This window comes from Arachis hypogaea, chromosome 16 (assembly GCF_003086295.3).
Source record: "Arachis hypogaea cultivar Tifrunner chromosome 16, arahy.Tifrunner.gnm2.J5K5, whole genome shotgun sequence".
Classification (NCBI taxonomy): Eukaryota; Viridiplantae; Streptophyta; class Magnoliopsida; order Fabales; family Fabaceae; genus Arachis; species Arachis hypogaea.
In genome coordinates this window covers 9,332,995-9,350,074 of record NC_092051.1, presented here as the reverse complement: position 1 = coordinate 9,350,074, position 17,080 = coordinate 9,332,995, and positions in this window count along the sequence as shown.

The following is a 17,080-nucleotide window of genomic DNA, read 5'->3' as shown; positions in this document are numbered from 1 at the left end:
TAGTTTTTATTTTTAAACAACTTAATTAAACTTGGTTACTCAAAACTCAAAAAACTTAAATACCTAGCATTTTTTTATTTTAACAAGAACTAGCATTTTATGATGAGTTGATTGCTCTACGGGATGGGTATATTTAACTTGAAGACGTAATAAAAATAGATTGATTCTAGATATAGATAAGAATATAAGTTTGAGCATTAAAAAAAATACTGAGTACCGTTAAATTTAGTGTCACACATTAGTATCGGTTAAATCATTACTGGCGGGTTTTCGTTTTCGACGATAAATTCACTGGTAATAGTTAAAGAAAAAATGAGAAAAATAAGTGTGAAATGTAGCGTAGAATTTACTGGCAGAAAAATCTATTAGTAAACCTATTTTAGTGAAACACTGTGTTTTAGTGACCGTAATGCGTTACCGTCGGATTTATCCGCCGATAAATCCAATGGTAAGGAGCCCTAAAATTTAAAGCGCGAACTCCCTCCCCTTTATTTCGAAATCTCCTCTCTCTACTCATCTCCTCTTCATGTCGCTCCGTCAGCACCGCCTCCGTCTCCCTCCTCTTGTTGCACTATCCCTTCTCCGCAATGAGAGAGTTGCTCAAGCCGCACCTCTGCTTCGTGAAGAATCTGCACCGCCTCGCCACCGCGACGAGAAGTCTGCTACGTCGCTGGCTACCTCCTCCATTTCAAGTAAGTTGACCGTTTCTACCATTAATGTAGATTTTGCTGTGAAATTAGTTTTAACATATGTTTTATGAACAAATTGACCAAATATCTCTGAATTTGAGGTTTTGAGTTTAAATTATGTTCCCGTAAAATTAGGTTTAAGATTTGAAATTGATTATTGTGAAATTGGGTTTAGGATTTAGATTTTATTACTTTAAGATTTTGTAACAACTCAATTAATCGTTCAATATTATTGATAATAATATGATAATAAGGTATGTTATTTCATTGTATTTATATTAATTATAAATTTAATATAAAAATAGAAATAGTTTGCTCTAGGAATACGACTTTAGTTATTTAAAAAAATTGATGGAATTTTATGTAAAGATATCAAATAAAAATAGTTCTATTAAAAAAATTAGTATAAGACCCGAGATATAAACATGAGAATTTGATTATAATATTAATATATTTATTATTTGTTGTGTGTATTTTTGATAAATTATTTTTGTTATTTGATCTATAAATTATAAAATTAAAATAAATTTTTTTAACTATAATTTTTAGCTGACCATTAAAAATAAATAGTTGAATTTCATTTTGTACAAACCTAATCTTATAACAATTCAATTGTGTTTTATAATAATGCGTTTTCATGTGATATAGGTCATTACATTTACAAGTTTAAATAACAATTTATTAGGCACATCTTTGTAGATTAAATTACTAAGTTAGCACAATTTCACTCACGCAATTAAATTTATACTTACAGTTTTGCATATTACTTTTACATTGGACTTATACGTATTACATCTTATTGTGCTTGATTATGTTAATTTGTTGACTAATTGTAAAAGTAAGCAAAATTAATTATTCTCAATTTAAAAGTTTTAGAATGTTTGAAATGGAACTTGTGTTTATAATTTCATTTGTATATGATTTTAAACTTGTAAGACATATTTATATATTAGTAGTTTAGTACCATATTTATTATGTTGTTAATCATGTATCAACATAGATACTCTAGATTTTAAATTAGTCATGTTCAAGGCTTATTTATTACTCTAAGTTATAAGACTTTGGTCCTCTACCTTATATATTATATCTCCAACCCTCATGAGATTAAGGATTATTGCTTTGAATTTGAATCATGAAGACTCCTTTTTTAATTGAGTTTAATTGTTACGAATTTAATTGAGTTTTGATTGGTGCTGTGAATTGAAGTTAGTTGGATCTGTGAGAAACGTAAAAGTGTATATATGTTCAATTTTAGGAGAGGTTATGTCAATTTTTTTGAAATAATATAAATATTGAAGAATTTATGTAGTATATATGTTGACTAATGTTAATTAATAATATATTCTCTTTGGAGACATGATGACAGGTAGCAAAGGTAGATCGAGTGGGTCTCATGGTAGAAGAAGGATTTCCACCAGTGTTCTGAAAACTGAACTGGACCGGCCGAGTCAACTGGCTTAACCGAAAACTGATCTTTTAGCTGGTTCGGTTGACATGAAAAACTACTTGGCAAAAAACTGACAAAAAAATCGATCAAACTGGCAGTAAACCGACAAACCAGTAAAACTGAACAATTTTATAACAATTTTTAGAATTTTAATTAAAAAAAAAAGCTCAGCATATAAAAAGGCTGAAAGCAGCATCCTTATCGGTTCCCTCCCTCACACAAAAAACGGAACCCCAACCCACTACCCCCTCTCTCTCTCAGCCACCAGCAGCAGCAGCCACCACCTCTGTCGCCGCCGAACTCTTCTTGTCAGCCAAAGGGTGCCGTCATGCCAGCAGTGATGGACAGAGGGCTAGCTCGAAGCCCTTGGCCGTCGATCCTCTTCTCCTCCACACCGTCGCCTCTAGACTTGCATGTCGAATCTCGTGGCCGTCTACTACTCTTCTCTACGTCGTCGTCGTAGCTCGTTGATAAGCCTTTATGAAAATTTATAACAAAGAAAAATAAAATTGAAGCAAAATTTGGTGGCTAATTCTTGGTGGTAAAGCAAAATTTCTTCAACCAATTGCTCTTAAGCTACTAGGACAACCATCTTCATCTTCTTGTTGTGAAAGGAATTTGGAGCACTTATTCTTTTATCAATTCCCTAAAAAGAAACAAGTTAAAGTCTAAACGTGCAGAAATTTAGTATTTGTCCATACTAATCTTCGTCTTCTTTTAAAAAAAATTTCACAATACAATAAAGAAGAAACTATGATGTGAGATATTACTGGAGATGCTTTTTCACTAATTGATGAAAAAAACGGTGTTCTTGAAATGGCTCACATTTCTCTTGATGAACTGGAGTTGAAAAGAGTGAATTTTTCTAATGATGAAGATATCAACCATATATGATGGAAAAATAGTATGACTTTAGATAACTTTTTTTTTGTGTACATGTGATGTACAAAATTATTACTAACTCTATTAAAACATAGGAGTAGTTCAGGATTTTATCTTTTGAATACCTATACACTTTAGAAAGAAATACATATAATAGGATTGTTTTTAAAAATACTTGTTGGTTTAATATTAATGAATATATTATATTATTAATATATGCGTGTTCCCATATCTGACAATATTTTAGAATATAATTCGTGTATCACCGTGTCACGTGTCGTATCGTGTCTAGTGTCCGTGTCTGTATTTGTGCTTCATAGCTTGTCAATTATATATTTTTCTTTTAGTAAAAATACTTATATATTTGCATCATTTTTAAGAAGTAGAATTTAATATCTTTAAATTTATACTTTTTAATGTTTTTAAATAATATTGAATTATAGTCGTGTTCATTTTAGGGTTAAGTGCAATTTTGGTTCCTAAGATATATGTCGAAAATTTTTTTCATCTCCAACCTTTTTTTGCATACAAAATCGTCCCTAAGGTTTAACTTAGTTTTAAAATCGTTCTTTTTACCAAAATTTTAAATTTTATTCCCAAATTACCCTAACTAAAAAAATTATAAAATAAAAAGAAACGGACGAAGAAAGAATGTAAAAGGGAAGAAGGGGGGGGGGAGGAGGAGGAGGAGGAGGAGGAGGAGAAGAAGAAGAAGAAGGGGAAAGGGAGGGAAGAAGAAGGGGCAGCTCCCCCTTCAGCGTGGTTTTCTCCCTCGGTTGCTCTCTCCGAAACTCGCTGTCTTCGTCGTTCTTCTTCTTGCTGAACTTAATAGCGGCGGTTTGACAACGACGTTAGAAGCTTGACGATGGCGCAGCGGCCCTCTTCCCCTTCTCCGATCTGTTCTCCTTCTCTACCCTTTCTCGCTCTGCTCTCTCGTCTCCCTCACGGTGCTCGACGGTGACTGCTCCGCACCGCTGCTTAGGGTTTCAACTCTGCTTTGTTTTCTGATTTACATTGTTAATCACATTGATTCTGGTTTTGTTATTGTAAGATCCAAAACTTTTGAAAGATCTTGTTATGAGTCAATTTCAGTTTATTTATTTATTAAAGATTTTAATTTTAGAAATTATTTTATTAAAGCTAACTAAATCAAGTTTTGATAATTAATTTTATCTAATTTTATAATCATTGGATAATTTTTATATTTAAATTATAAAATTTAGGAATTGTAGAATAATAAGAATTTACATGGTTTGATTTAAATAATTGTGATTTGAAAACTTAATACTTTAATTTTTATGAATAAAAGAAATTTATTATATTATCTCTAATTATCGAATTAGAATATTTATTTGAAAATAATTTGTAAGTTGATAATTAAATAGTATTTTTTTTAATAAATACTTGTGTTGGGTTAAAATAGGTTTTTAATTATCCTATTACTCTTAATTTTATAAAATTTTTATAGTACTCATATGAATTTTACCCTAACTCTAATTTCCCAAAATAAAACCCTAATTGAAACAAAAATCTCTAATTCCTTTAGCCGCCCTTGTTTCCCCTTTCTAATCAAACATACGACAGTAGCAACAGCAGAAAGAAAGAAAGAAAAAGAAAGAAATGGTGAGGGCAGAGAGGAAGAGATCTGGGGAAAAAGGGAGATCGGGAAGGAGGGGGACCGTGTGCAGTAGTCGCCGCTGTGCCGCCGCGCCGTTGCTGTCGCGCCGCACCACCATCGCAGGAGAGAACCAAAGGGAGAGAGAGAGCGACGCGTTTGAGAGAGAGAGAGGGAGCTGCTGCCGTCTGCACCGCCGCACCTTATCCGCGTTGCCGTCGCTGATTGGTGGAAGGGAGGAGTAGAGCGCGCACAAAGGAGGAGAAGCCGTTCACCACTGCCAAATCTCCGTCGCCAGCAATTCGCCGCCGCTGAAGCTCGTCACTGTTGCCGTGCCACCGCCGCGGAGAGAGGAAGTGATGCGATTAAAGAGAGTGGGAGGAAGGAGACCCGTGCGCCGTTGGAGGCAGTTTCGCCCAGTCGCTGGCGTCGTCTTCGTCTGAACCACCACCAGATCCGCCACTACCGAAGCTTCTGGCTGCACCTCTGCCGCCGGCGGAGCTTGCCGTCACGAGAGGTGAGCCGGCGTTGCGTTCTTGCTGCTTTGGGCCACCAGTGCCGCTGCTGCTACTCCAAAATTCCACTTCTATTTCTTAGGGTTTTCTATCTCAGCCCCTTGAAGTTATCGTCGGTTCTGTTCTTGCCGGTGAGGGTCGTCGGAGCTGCCGCAATTCCTGTCTCTTGTTCCTCTGATAAGGTTATTCTGCCGCGCCTTGTCTCGCTATAATGTTTCATTAATTAACTCTGTCATACTTTACATAAATGTTTCTTTGTATCCTTACTCAGCCTTAAACCACAGTAGATTATTAGATTCACCGCTATTGTCGTTTTGTAGCTGCCTCGCGGTGTTGTTCCATCGTCACTGTTGCTGGAAGAAGCAGTCGAAGTGGCTGCCATGAATTAAAAGGAAAGGGAGTTGTTACAATAGGTTTATGCGAACTTGGCTAATTGAGGTAGGGGATTGTTTTAAAGTTAAAATATTTTGAGATTGAGTACCTGATAAGTTTAGTGGATTAATGCAAGTGAATTAATTTCTGTGTTTAAAATAATTTTCTGCTGTGATTAGAGTTGTTGTGGTTGTTGCATAAGCGGTTTGGAGCTGAGGCTGCAGCTGCCACTGATTGCGGGCCGAAAAGAAAGGGTCTCTTGATGCGTTTGGTTTATGAGTTTCGATTATTCGAGGTAGGGGTTTTCTTAAAATTTATTTTATCTTACAGAGTTGTTATAAATAGATATTAATGTGAGAAACATATGTCTGTGATTATGATTGTCTGCTGGACTGTATGACTGATTGTTTGACTGCCTGAGTAGTTTGTGATTGCTGAAAAGAGATTAGTCTGAAAGGTTATTTAGTAGATTATTATGAAAAATAGTTTTCTTGGTTTTGAAGCTATTCTTGATAATGTAAACGAATCGGCTTTGGAAATGATTTGGAACATGAAACTGAATTAATTTTGAAAACGGTTTAATTTTGAGTTAGTCTAATTTTGTAAATGACTTTGTAAATGGTTTGGTATTTGAGCTAGTTTGATTTTAAAAAAAGAGATTTATTATTGGCACTGATTTGTCTTGAAAACAGTTTGACATTAGAACTGATTGAATTTTGGAAGTGAATGAGATTTGGAAAAGGTTTGTGAAATGTTTGGATGGGACCCGAAAAGGGTGGCAGAATCCGAGTTTTAGAGGAGATGCTGTCGAAATTTTGTAAAATCAAAGGTTTCATTGGAAGTAGTTATTTTAAAAGGTTTTTAGTGTTATATGATTTAAAATTACCTCATTTATCAAAGGAAGAGTTATGTTTTGAATTGGGAATTGTTAGTGAATGGAATGGAAAGAAGGATGATTGAGAATTTTCTTTGAAATATGGTTTTTGAATGAATTTAGAAATGAGATTTGGATTGATGAATGATGATGATGTTGAGAATGATGAGAATGTTGAGATATGGATTGAGAATGTTGAAATATGATTTTTAAATTATTCATTTGGCTTATGATTTTGAATTATTTGAGATACGAGGTTCCCTGGATAAAGTACCATGGCTTGCCACCATGTGTACCAGGTTGAAAACTCGATACTCTGTTGAACCCTACGATGTAAGTGTGACCGGGCACTATATAAATTCCCGGGAATGTTACCCCCATTGAGCAATATTGATTATTTGAGAAAAAGCTATGCATAGACTCTTGGGGATGCACATCGGGGGACAGTCTAAGTACAATTCAGACTTGTCGGGTTGGCTGGATAACCGATAGATGAGCCTCATCAGCCATAGGACAGGCATGCATCATATGCATTTGTATGCTTTGCTTGGGTTTGAACTTGTTTTGGTTTGCCTAATTGCTAAACTGTTCTTAACTGCTACTTGAACTATTTGCTGTAACTGCTACCTACTTGTGCTTTCCTTGTCTGTCTTGCCTGTGTATGTCCTGGCGTGCTATATTTGAGAATGAACTTTGGTGCTGAATTAATGACTGTGTTGTTTGATTGCATGGTTGGTTTCTGATTGAGATTTTCTTATAAGAAAGGAAAGATTTTGGACTTTTGAAAGATTAAACATTGTTTCTTTGAAAGAGTTTTGAACGATTTCCTATTGGTTTTAAAAGATTCATAAGGCAATGATAATCACTGAGCTTGAAAACAGTTTTCTTATTAAATATCTTCTTATGACAACTTTGAAACTTCGTGGTGAGACTGTGTGGTTAGGTTCTCACCCCCTACAGCTTTACCTTTTCAGGAACCATATGAAGAGGCATTAAGAAGAGTTATACTGGGTTTGACTTATGTGCTGCTGTGTTAATTAGATTATTTTCTTCCCTCGTCTTTGTCATTACAAGCTTGTAAGAGGGATAGGAATTGTATGTTCTATATGTATATTATATTATGAGATATTATGTAAGGAGTCTTGTATATGAATCTATGCCTGCTTGCATTTTTCTTAAGATAAAGTGTTTATTTTCATTTAAAAAAAAAGAAATCAGCGAATACTTGTCGAGTCAGACTCCTATTTTAGTATTTAGTATGTAAAGTAGTCGTAATACTTCTTGCTATCAGAGTAGCGCAGCCGGAAGCGTGACTTCTGATAGTGAGGGTGTTACAGTTATTCTATTATTTCCAATTCTGATTCTGTTTCTAATTTTGTTAATCCATTGTTCTTCTATTTCTATTTCTTGTGCTTCTATTTTTGATGCTTCAAATTCTGCTTGTGTTTGTGTTGTTATTTCTGTTTTCAATTATACTTCTGCTTCTGTTTTTAATTCTATTTCTGCTTCTGTTCTTCTAATGTTGCTTCTATTTTCTACTTCTTGTTGATGATGTGAACTGCAAATTTTTTTCATTTTTCATTTTTGATTGTTGATTTGTTAATTTTGTTGTTCTTTTAAATGTAAATTTTGTTGTTCATTTTTGCTTTATTTCTGCTTGTTGATTTAAAATTTTCATTGTTGTTCACTGTTTTCTTGTTTGCAGGTTCTGTTTTGAAATTTCCATTGTTGGAGAGTAGTTCTAATGGAGGTGGCCACTAAATTAGTTGCTAGAGATGTTGAGGTTGAAGTTGAAATTTGTTGTTCGTCTTTGTTTTTTTTTTTTTTGTGATTCTTTGGAAAAGAGAGAAAGAAAGAAGGGAGGGGGAGAGGGAGAAGAGAAGCCGAGAAGCAGAGCAAGATCGCGAGGGACAGGTGAGTGAGATAGTGATGGGTGAGGTGAGGGTATAATTGTCCAAAGAGCAATTTTAAAATCAAGTTGGACCTTAAGGATGATTTTGTATGTAAAAAAAGATTGAGGACGAAAAAAATGTTTAACCTATACCTTAAAAACCAAAATCGTACTTAATACTTCATTTTATTATGTTATATATATAAAAATGCGATTTAATAAAATAAGATCAAGAAAATATTATAATTTACTATTTTAATTTAATAAATTATATTAATACTTAATTAAAAGTGGTCTACGTTAGTGGCCGTTGAAACGCCAGTAACAATAATAATGGATCAACACACTTATAAATTCAGTGATGAATCCATTGAATTATTTTAATTGTTAGGACAAAATACATATATAAAATGAAATAGAATAAGAGAAGCATAGCATGTGAGATCAAATTTAATAATATAATAATGGAGACAATATACATAATTTTTATGTACAATTTAAAATATTTTCAAATTCTAGTGAGAGTACTCTTGCCTCCACAATTATATAAGTGCATCCTTCTTGGCTTATAATTGAGACTATTCTTTTTTAATTTTATCATTTTTTATTTTCAATCAAGTGCAATAAGTTTAAAGTTCAGAAATCAGAACACAATTAAGAATGAGAGAAAGGCTAATGAATGAGTAATTTATATATATGTATATACAGAATTTAATTAACTAATTAATTAATTAATTAATAATGTAATATGATAGGTGAACATTTAAAGCTCGAAAATAAATTCCCACCATGCATGCACGCAGCAGCCTGTGCACCCAAAAAAAAAAAAAATCCAGAAATTAATTAAAGGACAATTGGCAGTGACAATTAATCATGTCCTTACAAAGAGATTTAATCCTACCTATATACTTAATTATCTAACCCAAAATTCAGACATAGTCAGTTTCGACTCTTGCATAATTCCGTTTTTTTTTTCTTTATCGAACTTTAATGAATAATAATCGCTTTCGAAAATGGTTGCTATCACAATAAGGTATAGCCAATAGTTCATGGACCATATACCATTACTGAATGGAAAGTGCCAAGTTCTAGTGCCAATAATGGTACGATATATAACAAAGTTACAAAACATGCTGGGGAGAAAACATCATATATATCTGTCTGTGTTTGTGTTTGCCGTGTCTGAGGGGAATGAAGGCCACGGTTATTGTTTGCTTATGTACTTAATTATGTGCAATCTATGCTTCTATGTATGATGAATAAGTTATTCAATGGAATATTTGTACAATGTGTACAATTGGCTATTAGTTAAAAAATGAACATCATCTATGAATAACGAACTCTTGATCTTTCAGATCTAGAGCTCTGCTACCATGTCATGAAACCACTCATCCTAAAAACTTAAGCTAATAGGAAAAGGTAACACTAATGGTTATATTTTTAATACTGAATCGGACATCTCTAAACCTTCATTATACACATTATACAGATATTTCATTGACTCCCTATACTTCCTCATAAGTTAATTGAATGAGCTCCTTTAAGTGCTTAATAGTAGTTATTTTCCCCCCAATATGTAATTGATATTTATATAAAGAATTTAATTTTGTTATATATTCGTACATCTAATTAATTATATAATGTTACCTTAATAAAAAATGAATATATTTAACAACTGTGTAAAAAATTTTATAATGTCAATGTATTAAAATAAACTTTTATATAAATTGTGCAAATTAAAATACAATGATTCCCATGTTTTCTGTCAATCTATATAAAAACTTTGTTTAAAGTGAGTGTAAATTATAGTGATTAATACATTATACATGTTTGGACTCTGAATGAGTTGTTTGGTATATATATATATATAGTTAATTTGAATTTTATTCAAAAGTTTTTGGTTGACCTGTTATGATATTTTTTTTTCTTATATTAATTTTTTTTCTATTTGGTGTTAACAAGGATTAAATTCTATATATTTTTAAGTCATAAAAGTTCTAATAGTATGTTATGATATCTCATTTTTTAAAAGTTTAAATTGTTAAGAAGAGGCACACAAATAATTATATCTCTAATATTAATGAATGATTGCATACAAAAAACAGAATTTAAAATTCTAACACTTACTTAAACAGACGAATGAATTAATTGTTCGACCAATTTAAATTTGTTGAGCAAAAAGTTAACTAATATATAGACCAATTACACATGTATATATTATTGTTTGGTGTATATATAAAACCATCTAGGTGTGCTTATTTAACCACTTGAATTTTATGAAATGATTATTTATGAAATAATAATATTATCAGAACTATTATAATTAAAAAAAAATTAGAGTTTAGTTTTTATTGTAAAAATACTTATAAGTTATTATCTACGCATCCTAAAAAAATTGGTATACAAATATTTATTAAATATAGAATCATTCATATGAATCTAATTATTGTTTTAAGTTATAATAACCATGATAAAAGAAAAATTGATTGATGAGATTTTCGTTAGGACTTTCTTTAAGGAGCTGTTGACTTTGTTTGACTACTAAGTTTATATAGTTGAAAAATAAAAATATTATTTTTATATTAAAATCAACTACTAAAAATAATTATTATTTATTCATATATAAATATATATTATTTAATTTATTATCTTATTTTTAATATATATTTTATATTAATAACGAGAATTTTAGTGTCCACTTAACCTCACTAATTTCAAAAAGATGTCGTTCCAACCTATTGAACGGATAATGTTGATAAATGATAAATAACGAAAAGGAAAGAGAATTTAATGGATATAGAGAGAGAGGGGACCACACAGGGTGCTATGTATGGAATCATCAATGTCAATAATCTTCTTCTTCTTCTTCAAGTATACATACACAGTACTCTCTATTTAAGTATTTATGCACTTTGATATGATATTGATAAACAACCAAAGCAACTTGCCATATATTTATTGGTCCTTCATTATAAGCCTTTTGTTTGGCTTGCCAGCCTAATCATTAAGTACTCACTTTAAATAATAACCATATGATGTTAAAAAAATATATACAATTTTTAACTTGAATTGAAGTAATATAATGTTCTTAAAATAGCGGTAGTTAATTCATAAGTGAAAATTCATATACAATCGATTTTATGTGAAGTTGATAACTAAGAGCCGTTAGATAAAAATTTAGTCAAATCAGTCAAATCATCTAATGACTCTCAACTATCAACTTCACGTGAAGTCGATTGCACCTGAGTTTTCATTTAATTAATATTATAATTGAGCATTTAAGTATACTCTGGGCTGGGCCGGGCCGGCCCGTCGGGGGAAAAGCATTATTATTCCTACACACATGTATGTGTAGCTTTCAAATGCACTGGGCAGGAACAATCTCATTCTTATGGCCACAGGCTAAGATATTAAGATATTTCCTTCACATGAATGATTAAATAATGACAAAATTTAAAGCTGTTATTTAATTATATTATGTATGTATGAGTTTATTTAATTATATTATGTATGAGTGAGAATTAACCTTACTCTATACTTGCCTTTCCTCCTATGAGGCTATGATTAACCCTAGACTCAATTTAACCCTAAAATAAACCCAATTTGGGATAAAAATTAGTTGAAAATTAAACTATGAGTAAAATGCGGCGAAGTTTAATGATATATGAATTTTGCACATTAGTTAATTAAGCATACTATAAAAAAATATTTTAAAAACATTGGTTAAGCTTAATGATATATTTTCTTTTATAACATAGGACTTAACCAATGCCTTTAAGATAGAATAACAAAACCCATTATATATATTGCTCTTGCTTTCCGATTCTTAGTCTTAATTTGTTGTCTCTTTTAATTTAGTATTTGTAAATGAATAAATAGAGAAAATTGATTTTTAATTATTTAATATTGGATACTTTTTTTTTATAAAGTTATTTTTTTAGTTCATAATTTTTAATTTTTTTATGTAATTTTTTCATTAGTTTTTATTGTGTGAATAAGCTATTTGACTAATTTAATTGAATTTGATTATCAAAATGATTTGTCATGTAACATTATTGTAAATAATTTACTTTGAATAATATATTATAGGATAAAGTATATTTTTTATTCCTAATGTTTGCGATTTTTTTAAACTATCTCTAATATTTAATTTTATTCAATTTTATTCCAACATTTTTTATTCATTCAATTTAGTCTATAATATTTTTTATTTGTGTCAAAATTATGTCTAAAAATTTTTAATTTTGTTCCTACTATTTTATATAGAGTTAACCTTTAAAATTTTTTTTGACACAAATAAAAAATATTAAAAATAAAATTAAATACAACTAAACGGTAAAAATATTTAAAAAAAAAATATAAATATTAAAAACAAAAGAAAATATATTTTATCCCATATTATATCATATCATATCCGTTTAATCTAGATAATGAATTAGTTCGTTGTGTGTCCGTATATTTCCAAACATGTGCTTTAAACATTAGTGGGGGATTCAATTATTCAAAAGATATGTATGTTTTGCCTTTTATTTTGATTTCTTTGGTTTTGAAAATTGGTTACCGTTGACTCATTTTGGTCTAGTTGTTATCATGGCTTTTTGTTCATTTTAATTGATATAACAATTCGATCGAAATAATCACTGTTTACATAAGTTTCAAAAAGTTACGTATATATATATTCTAAGTATAAAGGTAACTTATTTAATTTGAAGAGTGCAATGAGTGAATTGTACACGTTGGTGTAATCCATATAGATAGAGTAGATTTTATAACAATGTTCAAATGCCCCATCAACGGTAACAGATCTCATGACGATGAGTTTTTGGATGAGAACTACTAGCTATAGTGATATTTGTTTTGTTAATATAATTTTTTTATGACATTATTGACATTTTGAACCCTAATTGAATTTATGGTTAACTACGATTTCGATATCCAGAAAAATTCAATTACAGACAAAATAGTCTTTGACAAATTTTATAGATAAAATAGTTTTTGAATAATTTAAAAATATGACAAAAAGAATTAATATATATTATATCTTTTGAAAATAACAAAAAAAAATTTATATTTAGCAAATGATTTATTCATTAAATCTAAATTTTTGTGGTAATATTTGAATAAATATTTAAAAAATACACACAAAAAAAATTAAAGTAAAATTTGATCTTTAAATTTTTTTATTTTTCAAAAAAATATGATCATTCAAAATATTTTTTTTAATTTACTTGACAAAAAACAATCAAATTTTAAGAATAAAAAAATTCATTTTTTAATAATAATTACAAAAATTTGCATCAAAATTTGATCTTTAAAGTCATTTTTAAAAAATATATTTAATATCTAATTTTTTTATTGTGTTTTTAAATTTTTTAAAGGCTTATTTGTTATTAGTGTCTTTTGTAGTTCGTTTTGTCAGCAATGTAATTTTCGAGTACGGTTTTAGTAGTTTACTTTTAAACTTATTTATTTATATTATCAAAATTGTTAACAAATTAATAAATCTGATCTTTTTCAACTTTTTAATTTATTCTATTTTTATTAATTAAAAACCCAATCTGTTATTTGCAGATAATACAACTGCCATCAAAATAAAAAAATTAAACATTATTAGTTAATATTACCTCAACTTTACTATATTGGTATGTTATTATAATTTTTTTTATTTTACATCTTAGCGAAAAAAATATTTGATGGTCATCACGAGACATTATAATTAGTAAAATCGTTGAATTTTATCAATTTTTATTTTACCAAAGATCTAACTATTCCTCTCCCTTACCGCTGTGTTATCTTGCTTCTTGATGATATATATATATATAAAATAAACTATGAATAAATTTTTATTTTTTTTATTCTTTTAAGTATGGATTGACATAGATACCAAACAAGTAACAATATCTAATATACAAACGTATTGATATATTGATATTGATTATGTTATTTTTTGTTTTCTTTTGTTCATTTAAATTGAGAAAATATTTTATACTAATAACTAATTTATTATCTATTTTTGTACTATAAATTATATTTAAGAATTAATATTTAATTAATCATTAATATATTTTTTAAAAATATACATTTAATTTTTTATTTTTATAATTTATATTTTTATTTAATTATGACCGAATCAATGGAATAAATTAATGACTTATCGGTTGAACCAAATAATCTAATAACTATATAACTATCTGTTAATTTGATTACTGTTAATAGGATCATCGATAATACTTAATATTTCTGTAGTGCAACGAAGGTGAGTTACATAAATAAGATTAAGAATGACACAAGATGAACAAATTATTGTTCAACTAAACTCCTAATCAAGAGTTAAAAAGTGGACACGCCTAAAATATTTTTTTTTTTGCTTGTCTGCTTTTGTTCACTTTTTTTGTTTTGTTTATCTTTTTCTCTTCTTTTATTATCCGCATGTGTAATTTTTCTAATTTTTTTTATATTTTTACTGTTTTTTGCTCGTAACTAAGATTATTCACGATATGGTTTGGATCAATTTAAAAAAAAATAATAATTCAATCCGAAAATTATATAATTTGTTACGGTTTATATTGAATAAGTTTGAGTTTATTTTTAAATTTGTATAGTTTGAATTGATTTTGTTTATTCGATATTTAAAAAGTAAAATTTTAACTTTTAATTATTAAAAAAAATAACTTTCAGTTGGTAAAACAAATAAATAAATAAATTTTATTTTATTTTATTTTATTCTTATAAAATTTTGATTAAATTATACCGTTAGTTCTTACACTTTTAATAAAATTGTAAATTGATTCTTACATTTTAAAAGTTTGTAATTGAGTCTCTTGTTAGAAATAAGAGACTAAACTAGAGGAAGGATTTGTGTCTTATTATTGAGTATATTCAAATTGTCTGCTCAAATTGTCTGAAATGATACAATATAAAAAGGTGTTAGAATATAATTAGGATCAATTAGTATTATTTAGTATATCGGAATATTTATTATAGGAGATTACGTCTTTATTATTACAATTCTCTTAGTACATATAAATATCGTTCTATATTGTATCATTCCAGACAACTTGATTACACTCAATAATACACAAATCCTTTCTCCAGTTTGGTCTCTTGTTTCTAACATGGTATCAGAGCCATGGTATTCTCCTTGAAGATGATATGTTGTTTTTCTTGCGGTGAAATCACCGAAGTTTTTGCACTTTTTTTGTCTATGCCATTTTTCTTGACCTTTTTGTCACTCCTTTGATACTTTTTCACCTCATCGACTAGCCTATTCTCTCCGTCTTATGTCTTTTCGAATCGAATGATCAAACACCAATGTCATCCGCTGTTTTCCTATTCTCATGAAGAAATCATATAATTTTTGCTCTCTTTCGGCAGTTCCATCTGCGTTCTCTCGTGGCAGTTCCGTCTGCGTTCTCTCGTGGCAGTTCCGTCTGCGTTCTCTCGTGGCAGTTACGTCTGCGTTCTCTCGTGGCAGTTCCGTCTGCGTTTCGTCTGTGTTTCTTTGTGGCAGTTCCGTTTGCATTTTTTTTCCGGCAGTTCCGTCTGCACTTCCTTCAGACAAGTGGCAGTTCCGTCTGCGCTTCTTTCAGACAAGCAGTAGTTCCGTCTGCGCTTCCTTCAGACAAGCAGCAGTTCCGTCGGCGCTTCCTTCAGACTAGCGGCAGTTCCGTCGGTGCTTCCTTCAGACTAGCGGCAGTTCCGTCTGCGCTTCCTTCAGACAAGCAACAGTTCCATCTGCGCTTCCTTCCGGCAGTTCCGTCTGTACCCGTTTTATCAGTTTATGCAGTTTTTTTCTCTTTATTTCGTTATTTTAAATAAGTTTCAAAATCAAGTTGTCACTTGAGTTTGAGGGGGATGTTAGAATATAATTAGGATCAATTAGTATTATTTAGTATATCAGAATATTTATTATATGAGATTACGTCTTTATTATTACAATTCTCTTAGTACCTATAAATACCCTTTTATATTGTATCATTATAGACAACTTGAATAGACAAATTGAACACACACTCAATAATATACAAATCCTTTCTCAACTTGAACTGCCGCTTGTCTGAAGGAAGTGCATACGGAACTGCCGCTTGTCTGAAGGAAGCGCAGACGGAACTGCCGCTTGTCTGAAGGAAGCACAGATAGAACTGCCGCTAGTCTGAAGGAAGCACAGACGGAACTGCCACTTGTCTGAAGGAAGCACAGATGGAACTGCTGCTAGTCTGAAGGAAGCACAGATGGAACTGCCGCTTGTCTAAAGAAAGCGCAGACGGAACTGCCGCTTTCTGAAGGAAGCGAGATGGAACTACCAGAAAGAAACACAGACGAAACGTAGACGAGATTGTCATGAAAAAATGCAGATGGAACTGCCACGAGAAAACGTAGACGGAACTGCCACGAGAGAAACGTAGACGAAACTGCCGAAAGAGAGCGAAAACTATATGATTTCTTTATGAGAATAAGTAAGCAGTAGATGACAATGGTGTTTGATCATTCCACTCAAAATAACACAAGATAGAGAAAATAGACTAGTTGGTGAGGTGAAAAAAATCAAAGGAGTGACAAAAGGGAAAGAAGAATGACATAGAAAAAAATGCAAAAACTACGGACGGTGATTTCACCACAAGAAAAACAACATATCCTCTTCAAGGAGGATACCATGGCTTTGATACCATGTTAGAAATAAGAGACTAAACTAGAGGAAGGATTTGTGTCTTATTATTGAGTATATTCAAGTTGTCAGCTCAAGTTGTCTGAAATGATACAATATAAGAAGGTATTTATAGATACTAAGAGAATCG